A 15,525-nucleotide genomic window follows, 5' to 3' on the forward strand; every position below is an offset into this window, starting at 1 on the left:
TTTTCATGTAAAGATTGTGCAGAGAAAATGATACAGTAGGCTTAAAATGTGACCATAACAGGGTCAGAGAAAATGAAAATTGAGTTCAAATTAATGAATAAAATCATTCTGAAAGACTTAAGCTCGAATTCACTAAAATGACAGTCATGGTATAATTAATTAGCCCCTGCTTCATGATTCACCTTCCCTTCCCTTTCCATTAATACCAAAAAAACAACAAACTAGAAATATTCTTTGAGGAGATCCTTTGGAAAGCAGATAAATTTGATTATGGCTTATAATCTTACTCAGTATTTCTCCGTAAACTAGTGGGCCAGAAGCTATTCATAGTTATTTAAGAGATACAAAGTTTTCTTTTAAGGCATGTGTCTCTAATTCTTTTCTCTCTTTGTGTAAAGAAAAACAGTGTTTTCAAATTTCATAAAAGGCAGCTGCCATACCCATATCCCACTATGTCATATGTCATAGTATCCTTTCTCATTCTATTTTTTGAAGTGACCATTTGCCACTTGAGATCCTTATGTCACCTCTGTGTTAGTTTTATTTTTAATAAAGTGTAAATAAGTACTAGTAATAAGCAAGTTCACTTAATAAAGAATAAAACACTTCCCACATGTTTTCATTAATGACAAACAGGATGCTGTATGTAAAATGATGACACCTACATCTCAGGTAGGAAAATATATATGGACTCTTACAGTGTGCTGGGTACATAGTGCATATTTGATAAAAATAAGGAGAAAGGAAATATGGGAGAATGAGCATTTGTCTCAAATCATATCTAAAGGAATTTCTAAAGAGATGATTATAACCTATAATAAATTTACCTTGAAAATACTCATAAGAAGGAGAAGTCTATAAGGGAGATACAAGGAGTTTTCCAGGAGGTTCAGGAAAAGATCCACAAGCAATAATTCTCTAACAGAAGGGAGGTAGAAATTTGTGTTAGCAAAACACAAAAGCACAACTCAGAGGCAAGACTTTGAAAGGCAACCTTAGGATAGGGCAGTGTCTATATTGGAAGAAACTGGGAGATTATTGGTGGAAGTAACTGGTTGGGGTAATATGTGAGGAATCCTGAATGCCCAAATTTAATTGGATCAGACTGCTGAAGAATTTATCTTCAGAGTATTGTTGAAAATAATAGAGAGGGCCTGGGGACGTGGCTCAAGAGGTAGTGCGCTTGCCTGGCATGACCAGGGCGCTGGGTTTGATCCTCAGCACCATATAAAAATAAAGATGTTGTGTCCACCGGAAACTAAAACATAAATTAAAAAAAATTCTCTCTCTCTAAAAAATAATAAGAAAAGAAAAATAAAATAATAGAGAAATCATTATTGTTGAAAATAATACAGTAATTAGTAAACCTAGCCTTTGCACCCACCACCATCTCTCTGGGCATGCTGAGGGGAGGCTGTCTCCAAAGCTGCCTAGCGCTCTTCTTCTACCCCCCTCCATGTGACCTGGCACCACTGCTCCCCTTCCTCAGGCCGCTGCTTGCTCTGGGGTCAATGGAAGTAATGGAAGCATCTCTCAACCTGGCTCATCAGCAGAGCAGATGAGCAGACCGTTTATTAGCTGCAGGGAAATACAAAGAGGTTATTTCTTGTCACAAGAAAGCTGTGCCATGTCTTTCTGATGCTATGAAGCTGACCAAGTCTGAACAAGCTCATTTATCACTGGAATTACAAAGGAATAGCCACATGAAACAGCTCCTCCTCATCCAGGAGAGGTAGAAAAGGACAAAGCGTGAAGAATGATCAAAAGCTCAGAACACAGACAAGGACTTAGCTACCCATCTTCAGCATCTCACAAACCCTCTGCTGAGGATGCAGAGGGCCAGAGTCCCCTTCTTTCTTAGGAGTACAGCCCTTCTACAGAGAAACACCTCCCTGAAATTCAGGGAGTCTTTGACATGGATCCAGACACACTACTATTTTTACCTTAGCAAAAGAGTGAGCCAACAGAACCATGTATTGGAAGCAAAGCCCCGAAGGATGATAAAACAATTATTGAGGAGCAGGCAACAAAAATTGCAGATTTGAAGAGGCATGTGGAGTTCCTTGTGGCTGAGAATGAAAGATTAAGGAAAGAAAATAAACAACTAAAGGCTGAAAAAGCCAGACTTCTAAAAAGGTCCTGTAGATAAACAGCTGGATGTGGATACTGATTTTGTAGAAAAGTCAGAGTTATGGAGCTTGTCACCACATTCAGACACTGCTAGATCTTCTTCAACCTGGCAGAAATTTGCAGCAAATACTGGGAAAGCCAAGAATATTCCAATACCCAATCTTCCTCCCTTGGATTTTCCATCTCCACAACTTCCACTTATGGAGCTGTCTGAGGATTTTCTGAAAGGATTTATGAATAATGAAAATGGAAGGCTTTTGGAGAGATCAGAAGAAATTCAGCAACACAGTTAATCCAGAAAAGAAGAAAAATAAAAAGAGAAAACCACATACAAGGGTAATCCCAGATGTGCTTTACCATCTGGCTGACTGGCAGGAGCAGCATTGCCAGGATGTGGAAAACAGTCACTGTGAAATATATTGCATATCTGATCTTCCAACTTGAGCTAATGGTTCCCACCTGGCAGACAGTAAACTCTTGGAAGTTCACTTTCTCCTGATACAAACCAAATGGCTATATGGAATAATTTTCTCAAACACCAATTATTTTTCTTCAGGGTTCAAATGTATAAAAGTGTGTTATGTATAATTAATCTATAATGTCATAAATGATAATGTAAAACCTAAATAATATGGTGGCCTGAGGGGCTGCCTTGCATTTGAAACAGGCTTTCTATCATGCATTGACTGTATGCATTTTGTTATGCACATTTTGTTTGTTTAAGTAAGGTGTATAGGATACACACCTTTCTAGATGAAACTATATGTGCCACATTTTTCACTAATAACATAATGATAACCTCAAGACTATCAGGAGGAATATTTAAATTTGCATTTTATGAAGAAAGGAACAAAATTATTAGTTATACTTTTAAAAAAAAATTACCAGTTTACATAATTAATCAGGATGCACATTAAGTTCTAACTTTGTTTGTTAAAAAAGTAAAGGGGTAAAGTATCAATGAAGTTATTATGAGGAAAAAATACTGACAAATTGATTCTGTAGTGAATTCTACTATAAATTTTGAGAAAGAAATGACATAAATTCAATAGTACAAAAGAGGAAAAAAAATGATTCTCAATCTGACAAACAGCAGCTACTTATAGCCTATGAATTAAATGGTGAAGAATTGAATTTTTTCATCTTAATTCTGAGCCAGTTAAAGAAAAAAAAGGAAATTAAAATACACAGAGACTACAAAAGGAAACACAAAACTATTTTAACTTAAAGATGATAGTATTTAATACTCAAAACATTTGAAGCAATCTTTATAATGTAGAAGTAAAAAGCCAGTTTACCAAGGTAAAGGATACGATATCCATACATTTAAATAAATCAAATGAAATAAGTAGCAAAAGGGAAAAAAAATGAGGCCTTGATTTTCCTAATGACAAAATTACTACATAGATAGATTAATCAAAATCATGTCCTATTTTGCATCAAGGTAGATATAAAGATGAATTCAGCAGAATAGCATTCAAAAATAAGCCCATGAATATATGGTGTTCAGCAATAGTGTTAAAGGCAACTCGATGGGGGAAAGAAAGGACACTTGGTAAAACAAATGGTGCTGTTAATATTAGTTCTTTAACTGCAAAAAATTAAACAGCCCATACTTCAAACAATATAGAGATTAACACAAAAGGTCAAAGACCTAACTATGAAACATAAACCAATAAAAGTTCTAGAAAAAAATTCAGAGAAAAATCTTAGTGGACTTGGTAAAGGAAATTATATTAAAAGGAGAGGGGCATGGAATATAAAAGATAAACATGATAAATTTGGCTTTTTCAAAAAGTAAAACTTTTGTCCCTCAAAAGTATCATGTTAATCAAATATAAAACCAACCACATATTTGTAAATAAAATTTCCAAAGCATGTATTTACTTTTTGTGAATTATGAGATTAATTTAATAACCTCTTAAGACAAAATAAATATGATTACTCTGACATAACTTGCTCTTTTAAAAAATCAGGTTGCTTTATTGGAACACTATAAGCTTCTCAACACGTAAATGAATGATTGACTTTTGGCATTCCAACTCAGAATTTATAGGGATTAGTATTACTAGATCACAGTGATTAGTATTATTAGATTACTAGTCTGAAGTATATAACTCTTTAAAATGTGACCCATTTTGGCATCTAAACTTTGGTTCTTTTCCCATTCTTCATAAATTTCCAAACATACAGGTAACAATTAACCAAAAATTATATCAGAATTCTTTTAAGCATTTTGGTATTAAAAATGGCTAATCTGAGCTCAAGGACCAAAATATCTTAAGGAAATTGCTTTTATTTTTGATAGCTTCAAGAAGTGTACTGAAGCAGAACTCCGAAGTTACATTAATTGCAACACATATTTAGAAAAAGTCTTTTATTGAGATTATATTTTTTAAAGAGAGAGAGAGAGAGAATTTTTAAATATTTATTTTTCAGTTATTGGCGGACACAACATCTTTGTTTGTATGTGGTGCTGAGGATTGAACCTGGGCCGCATGCATGCCAGGTGAGCGCGCTTCCACTTGAGCCACATCCCCAGCCCCAAGATTATATTTTTTAAAAAATTTTTTCAACTGAGGTATCAGACAAAGAGAAAAGACACAGGAAAACAGATGGGCTAGGGATCTGAAGAGTATTTTTATAAAATAAATTGATTCCCAAACATCAAAGGAAACTTTATCCTTATCAGACATCAGGGAAATGCAAATTACAACACAATGGATAACTTTTGACTATATTATAACGGTCAACTATTACAATAAAAAAAGTCAGGAAATATATGGAGTAACCAAAAACATTATTTCAAAGAGTCATGAAATGGCATGCCATAGTCATCTTTTAGTCACTGTAGCCTGACAAGAACAACAAGGAGGAGGAAAAGTTTACTTTGGGATCATGCTTTCAGAGGTTCTGTCCATGGTCAGATCTGCATTGTTCTGTGCTTAAGATGAGGCAGAACATCATGGCATAAGGTAGAGGAAAGCTATTCAGTTCATGGCAGCCAGGAAGCAGAGCAAGGGAGTCTGAGAAGCCAGGAACAACATAAAATCACTAGAGGCATGCTCCAGTGGCCTACTTCCTCCAGCCATGCCCCACCTGCTTATGGTTATAATTCAGTAATTCATCCAAATTGTTAATCCAGCAAATGGATTAATTCCCTGATTATGTCTCAGTTTTCATAATCTAATCATTTCTCTGCACTGCTGTTTGGGGTTTTGGGAGGATACCTCAGATCCAAACCATAACATAAGTTAAAAGTACTTGCCATAAGAATGGTAAAATCTTTCTAGATCTTACTAAACAAGATAAATAAAATCATGACCACTATAACTAAAGGTTTATAGTGCATTATATATAATAGCACCAGACTGGAAAGGTCCCAAAATATCCTCAACAAATGATAATATATAGCACTCAATGTAACACTACTTGTCGCGACCCCTTGCCCGCAAGGAAGACACAACTCAGGAATCTTCTTTCAGCAGTTTATTCAGGCCCTTGATATTTCTTCTTCTTCCTCTCGGATGCCCCTCCCAGCCTTAATAAAGCATCCCAAGCCCCAATGCAAAGCTGCCGCGTGGAGCTTTCTCACAGGGTGGTGAAAAATCATGTGCCAACTTTCCCAGATAAGAAGTTGTTTGTCACAGACCACAGTGGAGCCAGCGTCATCTTGTAATGGCGACCATAGTCTGCAGAAACGGCAGAAGCGGCTCACCACAACTACTTATTGATAAAAAGAATAAATTGATACATATTACATTCAAAAGTATCAAAAGTATTATACTATGTCAAAAAATCAATTAAAAATGGAATACATAAAGTACATCTTCATTCATATGAAGTTTTAGATGAGGCACAAGTACCAAAACAGAAAGCAGAGAAGTGTTTGCTAACAAAGAGTTGGGAAGAGAGGATTTAGTGCAAAGGGCTACAAGAAATTGTTTTCAAGTGATAGAAACATTCTGTATTTCGATATCTGATTTGGTGGGGGTAATTGACTGTAGTGTACATAGAAATTTATTTTCACATTTCATTGAATTATACCCCATAACTTGCTGAAATTTTATTTCCATTAATTACACCTAGATTTAGGTGTTTTCTTTTAAAAAGCAACAAAGCAAATGTACTCTACAGGGAATTACGTGGAAAGGACTCTCACCCACTAAGGTGAGGTGGCTTTCGTTCTCTAGCATCATGGCTCTGTACAGGGTCTCCAGAGTAGGATCATATGTTGTCACCATCCTTGCTCAATTCCACAACCTTGTCCTTTGAATGACAATGACACATCATATCACATTTCTCATCAATCTGAAAAACTTGGAATTGGGTGACATGGAAAAAGAATTATGGAACTAAACTCTACTGTATTTTACTGATGACTTTAAGGCAAAAACTAATATGTTTTACATTATTCAAATAGTCCACTGAATTTGCAAAACCCTGAGGAAGTTATATCCTACTATTTGTTGCTATCAAACCCACCCCTAATCTGATTATTTTATACTACACCTGCTGACATTATCACTTCTTGCTGAAGAACATTCAGAGGACCTGCTAGATGATACCTGTCTTTACCACTGCACCAGTAGAATTCATCTTTAGAGCTGTTACTTTAAGTTATAACTTTGAGCATTTTCTCAGCTCCAAATCCTTCAGCAATTGTACAGGCTCAGAAAGGAGATGCAGACGGTGTAGTGACAAAGCCCCCTTTGGCTCTTTATGTCACATGCAACTAGGGACAGGAAAACATCTAGAGCTGTTCAGATATTCAAGGCCCCCTCAGCACATCTCCATGGACAAGGAAAGCAGTAAGCATCAGGACATTCTCTCCTTGCCTGTCACATTTTCAATCTATAAAAAGAGGTGTTTCAAAGATGCTGATGTATAAGTTGACAACCACTTTTATATGTGAATGGAAATGTTGACCATATTGTACAGCACCAAGTGTTTGATTATGCATGTAAGTAAAAACTTTTAAAGAATGCTACATGGGAAAAGCTTCAATGCTAGGCTGAGACCTATGCAGTTTTCTTCACAAAAACAGCCCTATCTGAAATGTGTTTACATATATACGCATAGAAGGATATATTTATGTAACATACATGAGAATACGTCAGCCATATTAATGTGTATAACATTCATATGTGGAAAAGCATTCTTGTTCATATGTAGCTCTACTCAGAAGTCTAGAGTGCTTTATCATAACAAAAAGTCTCATACGGGCTGGGGTTGTGGCTCAGTGGTAGAGCACTATCCTAGCATGCATGAGGTGCTGGGTTTGTTCATTGGCAGATCATTAAAAAAAAATAAAAAATAAAGGTATTGTGTCCACCTACAACTAAAAATGAATATTTTTTAAAAGTTCAATACAATTTTATGAAATTTATATATAAAGATGCCTTTAAATTTTATAATATATATATATATAATCCCCAATTCATGTCAGGGGCCACTGGCCCCTCCAATGTATGATAGACTGAAACAGTGATAGAAACACCATGGAAGTCTCTTTGGCAGAGCCCAAGAAAGGCTTCATGGTTTGCAAGCCCCGAAGGCAGGCCTTTGCAGTAAAACTTGCCCAACAGGCATCATTGTCTCTGGAGAGCAGCATGATTTTGCACACCTTTCCATCAAGATGAAACCCAATAGCTGACCACTCTAGTCTGATATTGGTGGGACTAAGGTGAGTGGAGAAGGGAATATAACCTGAGTTCAACTTCAAATGAGCTGTCAGGTTGTACTTATGGCAGTGTGAATGTGCATGAGTTAGAGGGTATAAGGCTAGAAGTTGAGTCTTGTCTGTTTAACCCACAAGGGCCAGAAATTCTGCTACATCCCTGAAGAATCCATATGTGGATAATTCTAGATGGAGCAAGAGCACCCTAAATGGCTTGTATACTTGAAGATGCTATTGATACAAGGGACCCGGTGTACCAAGAGCCTTTGAACTCTCCCAATTTTTTGAGAAGCCTAATAACAACAGAGTGCTTCAGAAAGCTCTTCTGGCCCTACATCATAATATCCATGGTCCAAGAAAGAGTGGTGGACTAGCCTACTCTCATAGATTGATGGACTCTGAGTCTAATTCAGGGAAAACCCTGCTGTGGGAGGGGGATGTTACATAAATGATATGATTGGGAGGTATATCTCATATGCACAAGGTCATAGTCCAGACAGAAGACTTTGAACCAGGAGCCCTGGCGTGCTGGGGAATATCTTTAAGATCGTCAATCATATATTTATGATCTTTTTCCAACAAATAGAACAACCTGATAAGCATTTACCTATTAGTTTTCATGCAAAAATATTTGTATGGGTATATTTAGAAGTATACTTAACTATATTAATAGGTATATATACAAATATGCAAATGCATTCAGGGACATATGTGACTCTACTTGCCAGTCTGGGGTGTTTCATCATAGCAAGGGTAGGGAAAATCATCACAACACTTTGAGGGACACAAACAAATCTTTATAACAAAAAGTTGCACATAAAATTAATTGATATATGGATAGATCTAAGTATAAAATTAAAAACTTCTATCAAAATACAAATATTTTACATGTGGGAATAATAAGAAAATATTCATGGGAAGCACTGGACATATACTTCTACATTCACATGAAGAGCCAATGCACATTCTAGAGAACTTCTGGCTGTGATGGGAGGTAAATACCCAGATATAGCTCTGTAACACAAGGCCTTTTAATAAAATTAGCCTGAGGGGCAGGATTCTCTCTGGGGATCTGGCTTTGCTTTCTCTTTCTTTCTATCAGGGCAAAAACTCATCTTCCAAAAAAAGAGCATATGAAATGTGGGTGCTAAGTAGGTTGTGGGGTTCAGTCCTATACCAAGGTGAACATAAGCAGAGCATGAGTGCTCAGTTTTTACTGAAACCTACAAGAATATTTGTGACTTTAGAGGACACCATATTGTAATTTCAGGACTCCACTGGCCTGGGCAAGGGCCCTAGTCCCTGGTTGATACACATTCTTGTGAAAACCAGATCTGGCCACTTTCAGGTGCATGAAAAGAAGCCAAACTGGCTAGCATAACAGAAGATTACATCAATGCAAGGCATCAGTATAATCAGGCACCTTTGGACTCACCCAAATTTTTAAGAAGCCTAAGAGCTGCTTCTATAAACCCTCTCATTATCCAACAATATGACCAAACAATTTCATCAAGTTAGAGACAAACTGGTTGACTAGCCTATGTCAGTAGATGTGATACAGTCAGGAACCACCAGAAGAACAAAGGCTAAGCCTTAATGCACAGTGCTTACTCACTCACTCTTGTCTAATTGACCTCAAGAATTTTTCCCTTTATTTATTCTTGGGAAGTCATGATAAGGACAAGACAGTTGAGGAGTCAGGAAACAGCAAATTCTCAGGGACCTTAACTTGCTAATTGGTATGATTTGTGTTTTCTTTCTCTTCCCACCTGTCTCTTAACAGCTGTAACAACTCAGCCTTACCACAAGACAGAGATGTTTATATTAGGATGGGGCATTGATAGAGATGTAATATTCACTGCCAGAGTGACCAGCTAACTAGCCCTTTCACAAGGTCAAAGTCCTCATTCAGGAAAAGAAAAACACATCTTTGAATTTTCCTAAAACAAATTAACATTTCTAAACCTTGCCCTGTCCCTTGCAAACAGTCTTTTCACAAGAATAAAATTTTCTTCTTTTGTTCAGAGAACCAGTTTGATACTTCCTTGGTCAATGCTGTGTCTCCCTTCTGCTCAAGCAAGAGGACCCAATGAGGCTTGTTGCTGTTGCAGTTGTGCCTGTTTCTGATTTTTCTGGTAAAAAAAATCCATAGAGCCACATACAAAGGAAAAACATACTCACTTCAGAATCTCGTTTGTTGGCTGAGGATGTAGCTGCAGACTTAATGTGGTTTGGGTGCAGATCTGCTCATGCATAGGGAAACATCAGGATAGTCCAGGCCTCAGGCCAGTCATGGGCTTTGGAGTAGAAATCCTGGGGAATCTGGACATTTGTCAAGCATCATCAATCCTAAGCTGAGACATTTATGATCTCCTTCACCTCGATAAATATACATATATTAATAAGCAAATAAATTTGTGGACCATGTAGTAGCACACACATAAACATAATAATACACATATAGCAACACTATGCAAGCAGATTCAAATACATATGTGGGTTCTATTCCTCATGCTAGGGTGCTTCATCATACCAAGTAGAAGAAAATCCATTAGAAATATTTCAATGCTTCATAATATTGTATACATACCAAGATACAAGCAACTGAATCTTTATATCAATTAAATTTATTTACATAAAATTCATTGATCTATTAGTGAATGTGATAATATATTATTATATACCCATATAAACCTTAAAACACAATTTTAGGGATTTACCTCAAAATTAATTTGAATAAATACACATACATTCTGATTTATATGCACACTACAGCATAGCAGGGCTGATCCTCCAGTCTGGTGGACTGCTGGCAACTATATTACTTGAATATGCCATGAGAGGCTCTTCACTAAGTCCTGGGATGCCTGTGCCTAATGGAAAGCCCAAACAGTACTTTTTTGGCAGAAAGAGTCTAAGGAACATCAAATGATCTGGGCAGTTAGCTGAGCTCTCCATAATTTTCCATCAGGGCAATAATCCAACTTCTGACCATAAAAGGTGGCCTGGTATTGGGTTGTTCGTTAGTTAATTGCACAGTTCCAGTGCCACACTTTGAGTCCATTATCAGCTGATTCTGAGGTTTCACATTGCACAGAAGTCAGTGTGAAAATACTGAGTTGAGAAAACACTATTCTGAAGGGTCACCCCAGCTAGGATCAAACTGTACTGTGGAGCACTGGGGATATCCTGGCCTAGGCAAGGTCCCTAGACCGACTGCTACATGTTCAAGCACAAACCTCATGTGGCCATTTCCAGGTAGGAGTAAAGAAGCCTCAGCAGCTGGCCAGACTGAGGATTAACTTGATGAAAGCACCTGTGCACTTTCCCACATGCTTAAGAAGCCTAAAAGCAAAAGGCTGCTTTAACAATCCCTCAGGTCAACAAAACCCAGGCCAGACATGTTCCATCAGACCCAAGGCATGCTGGTAGGCCTGTGCATGCCAGCGTGTATACTGACATCTAACTAGGAACTCCAGCATGTTGAGTGAAGGGGATGAGATATGTGATATGGTTTCACAGGTGTGACCTGCAAGTTTAAGAATCCCCAAGGATGTTCTGTACTTGTTGGCTATTTGTGCATCTTTTTTTGGAAACATGTCTATGCAAGGTTGTTCCTCATTTTTGAACTGGACTTGATCATAGTTGAGCTATAGAGGCCTTTTACATATTCTGAGTGTTAGCTCTTAAAAACTATATGATTTGCAAATATTGTTTTAGCAAATCTGCTGAAAGGGACATGTAAATATCTAGGCATGCTATGTTCTTCTGGGATTCCCACCTTGGCTACATGTCACTCACAAGACCATGGCACTCCTGGAGCCCATCTTTTTTTGTGACTCCTCTTCACATAGGCCATGGTACCAACCTAGGAGCCCCATAGGCAGGCACTGGATCTTCCACTCAGCATCTAGCTCAGCTTCCCCAAACCCCTTTTGTCTTCTCTGCATCCATGCAGGCAGCCTTGTTTGTCTCTGTGCTGTAAGTCCAACAGTATCAGAGCCTCAACCCTGTTTGTGCAGCCCCATCTATGCAGGGTGTCTTTCAGAGCATTTTACCAGGCTCAGAACTGCTCGTGGATGTACCAGATCTATTTCCACATTTCCATGCAATTTGAATCTATAGCATCAGTCATGGAAGTTGCTCTGCTCAGCTTTGCTCAAGGATTAGAATGAGGTAGATAAATTAGGCAGACATAGTTAGGAGAATGGTGAGGGTGAATGAGGAGGATGATATTAGGTTCACTCTTGGAGTTATGTTCTACTATTTGGTTTGGTCTAGTCAATCAAACAACATTTGTTTCCTAAATGGACAAAAACTCCATTTTTACATAAAAGACACCTTTGCATTTCAGCCTAAGCATGCACATGCAATTAAAACCACTAGGACAGGACAAGTTGTGGTGGCCCATGCCTGTATTGCAGTGTCTCCAGAGGCTGATACAGGAGGATCACAAGTTCAAAGCCAGCCTCAACAGCTTAGTAAGACGCTATGCAACTTATGATGACTGTCTCTAAAATAAAATATAAAAAGACTGGAGATGTGTCTGAATGATTAAGTGCCTCTGAGTTCAATTTCCAGAACCACAAGAACAATAGCACCAACAAAATCTCAAGGACAGGTTGCATGGGGGTCAATCAATGTCCCCTCATGTGCATTTAAAAGAAGGAGTGTCAAGAAACTCGGGTGACACTCATACCCCTCCCATACTCTTCATTGGTGGCTTTTTACACTTCTGACCCCTAAAGTCCTCTTTAATAAATTTTTGCTTGATTGCTTATCTCGGTGTTTTCAGTGCTTATTCTTCAACTCCTTAGAACATGGGCCAGATTCCAATTTCCACCAGTAACATTAGGTGCCCAGTCTCCTTGTCTTCTTTACCTGCATGAAGCCTTCCCTGCTTGCTGTCCTAGAAAAGCCTCTGCCCCAGTTCTACCCTTTGTCCCCTTGGCTATCAAGGCATTTGTTTGATGACAACACAGTCCCTATACAGGCAACATTGTTCACAGTGTGATTCTTTTCATCCTCCTTGACTATCCCATCCCTCTGAAGCTACTCTCACTATCCCAATTTCAATGGTAGGGAGCCGAGGCTAGATAGCTCAAGGAACTGCCCTGGCCACACCAGTGGTGTCCTCTCTGGTGTAAGGTGAGAATGGTGGGGAATGCTTCTCCCTTATACTCTGGCCCTGAGTGAGAAGAAAGTTCAGTTTGGCTAGCCAAATGCTGATGTGTAAGCTCATGGGGCTGAGATATTCAGTGCCTCCCTGGGTTTGTAGAACATCCATGATGCTGGGGTGGGACAACACATTGTGCTCTTGGCCCTAGCACACACTCAAGCATCTCAAATTATCCCAACTCTCTTTCCCTCTCTTAACAATGCTCCCAGGATCCCAATGGGTTCCCTAAAGAAAGAAACAGCAAGGAGTAAAGTGATATAAAATAGATCTATATTATAAAGAGAGAGGCTGTTCTGGAAGTTCCCAGGCCAGAAAGGCAAAAAAAAAAAAAAAACACATAACCATGGTTACTGACCTCACACAATCCCTGCACATACACAGGCCAGTTGCCCTCTAAGAACAGGTGAGTAGGTGGCTGTATTCCTGGATTGACTGTGATAGGTCTAGAGGCTGGTGACTCTGTGATGTCCTTAGACCTTGGTAGGAATATCAAGAGTCAACTATGGGCACCATTTTTGCCTTCCCTTCTTTTTACCTGGTCTGGGTGAGCCTGTTCATCAGGGCTTGCATTGTTACGCACCTTTCTGCAGACCCAACAGGGCTTTCCTATCTGAGAAAGGCCCAGGGCAGCTGAACATAGTGGAAGTGATCATGCTAAGTATCAAGACAAACCCTAAGGAGAATGACACAAGGCTTCCTGAGGGCCTCTCACAATATAGTGTAGACCTAGTCTCAGCCCGCATTGTTTCACACCTTCTTGCAGATCAAATAGGGCTGTCCTATCTGAGAAAGGCCCAGGGAAGCCAAACATAGTGGAAGTGATCATGCTGAGCATCAAGACAAACCCTAAGGAGAGTGACACAAGGCTTCCGGAGTGCAGACCCAGTCTCAGACTTGAATTCCTTCTTCCCAAAATGCTGCAGCCCCCAGTGAGAAGTGCAAGACACTGTAGACACCAGTGATCCTTTCCTCCTTCTCTGTACTTCACAGAAAGATACCCAGCAATCAGCCTTTCCTGCAATGGCTCTGATGCCATTTTTTTCTAGGATATTTATACTCCTATGGCCTGAGAATTTATGTGTCCCAAGAGGGTCCACAGACTCAGAATTCACAATGATCTAATACCCACATGAGGACATAAGATAAACCCTCCTCCTCCTCACCAGGAGCCAGGGCCAAGACACTGACAGAGACATAACTGGATGAAGATGTTTCTCAGAAACACTTGGATACAGGACAGAGCCAAGTAAACCTTGTGAAAAGAAAGCTACCAAATCAGACACAGGCAAAGAACTTGAAGAGACTTCTCCAAAGAAGGTGCACAAGTGGCCAGGACCCATATGGAAAAGTGCTCAAATCACTCATCACTAGGGAAAGGTAAACCAAAATTGCCATGAGATATCACTTTGTACCCACCAGCATGGCCAGAATTTTAAAAATTAGCATTGGTTTGCAAGGATGTGGAGATACTGTAACCCCTGTACACTGTTTCTGGAAGTGTAAAAGGGTATAGCCAATGTGGAAAACAGTACAGTAATTCTTTAACAAATGAAGCATTTTACCTAGAAATGTCATTACTGACAAGAGGGAACCAAGTATTTGCACAGAAATGTTCATATCAACACTGTTCATAAGAACCAAAAGTTGGAAAACACCAAATTTCCATCAACAGATAAATGAATTAATGCATGCTCAGAATCCAAAAGAATATCATTTGCACTTAAAGTGGAATGACATGCTGGAACATACAACAACACAAATGAACCTTGAAAATGGCATTGAAATATACAGAACAGGCAAATCCAGAGATGGAAGGCAAATTGTTGTATATCAAGACCTCGGGAAGATAGACAAATGGTAGGAGAGATATATTATGGGTAGGATGTCTTTTTGAGGTGCTGCATATAGAATCCCTTGGAACAACATATAAGTGATGTTTGTGAACAACTGTCTGTGCATTAAAATTCACAACACTGCATTTATTCACTGTAGAATGGTTAACTTATGCTACATCAATCTTACCTCCATAACAAAGAAATTAGCTCTAAAAATTTGTCATCTTACAAGCCCAACAATCCAGTGGAGTCCAACCTGGAGGAACAGGTGAGAAGGTATGAAAGTTTAGAGTCCCCAGAAGTATGAAGTACCCCATGATTCCAATCCATGTTAGATAAAGGGACACAGTTCCCAGCTTCCTCCAGGCAGAGAGGCTTAGAGGTGGAGTGGCTGAAGGGAAGCAACCACTCTTAGAGCCTGGAGGACACAAGTGAATAGTACGTAGCCACTAAAGTAGGATGGTGCTGCCCATCACCATATGTAGTCTGCCTCCCCTATAAGTACAGGTAAGGCTGGGTCACTTCTTGGTCAACAGTTGAGGACACTACTAGATGAGTGTCCTGCAAAGGTGACCTGTAGCTGCCCACTTGGGTTGGGCCACAAGCCAGACTGAACCTGTCATAGCAGCAGTAAATCCTCCAAATTCCCTATCAAATTGTTGACCTGTTTTCACAGCTGAGGAAGTGTCTGGAATGGAGTC

General features: G+C 38.9%; 1 pseudogene; it reads left to right on the top strand.

The window, feature by feature from the left end:
* Positions 1–1,511: 1,511 nt before the first annotated feature.
* On the top strand, positions 1,512–2,638 carry LOC124089737 (nuclear receptor-binding factor 2-like; annotated as a pseudogene).
* Positions 2,639–15,525: the final 12,887 nt, after the last annotated feature.

This window comes from Marmota monax, unplaced genomic scaffold, assembly GCF_021218885.2.
Source record: "Marmota monax isolate L192 unplaced genomic scaffold, Marmota_monax_Labrador192_F-V1.1 WCK01_AAM20220418_F8-fsc00318, whole genome shotgun sequence".
Classification (NCBI taxonomy): Eukaryota; Metazoa; Chordata; class Mammalia; order Rodentia; family Sciuridae; genus Marmota; species Marmota monax.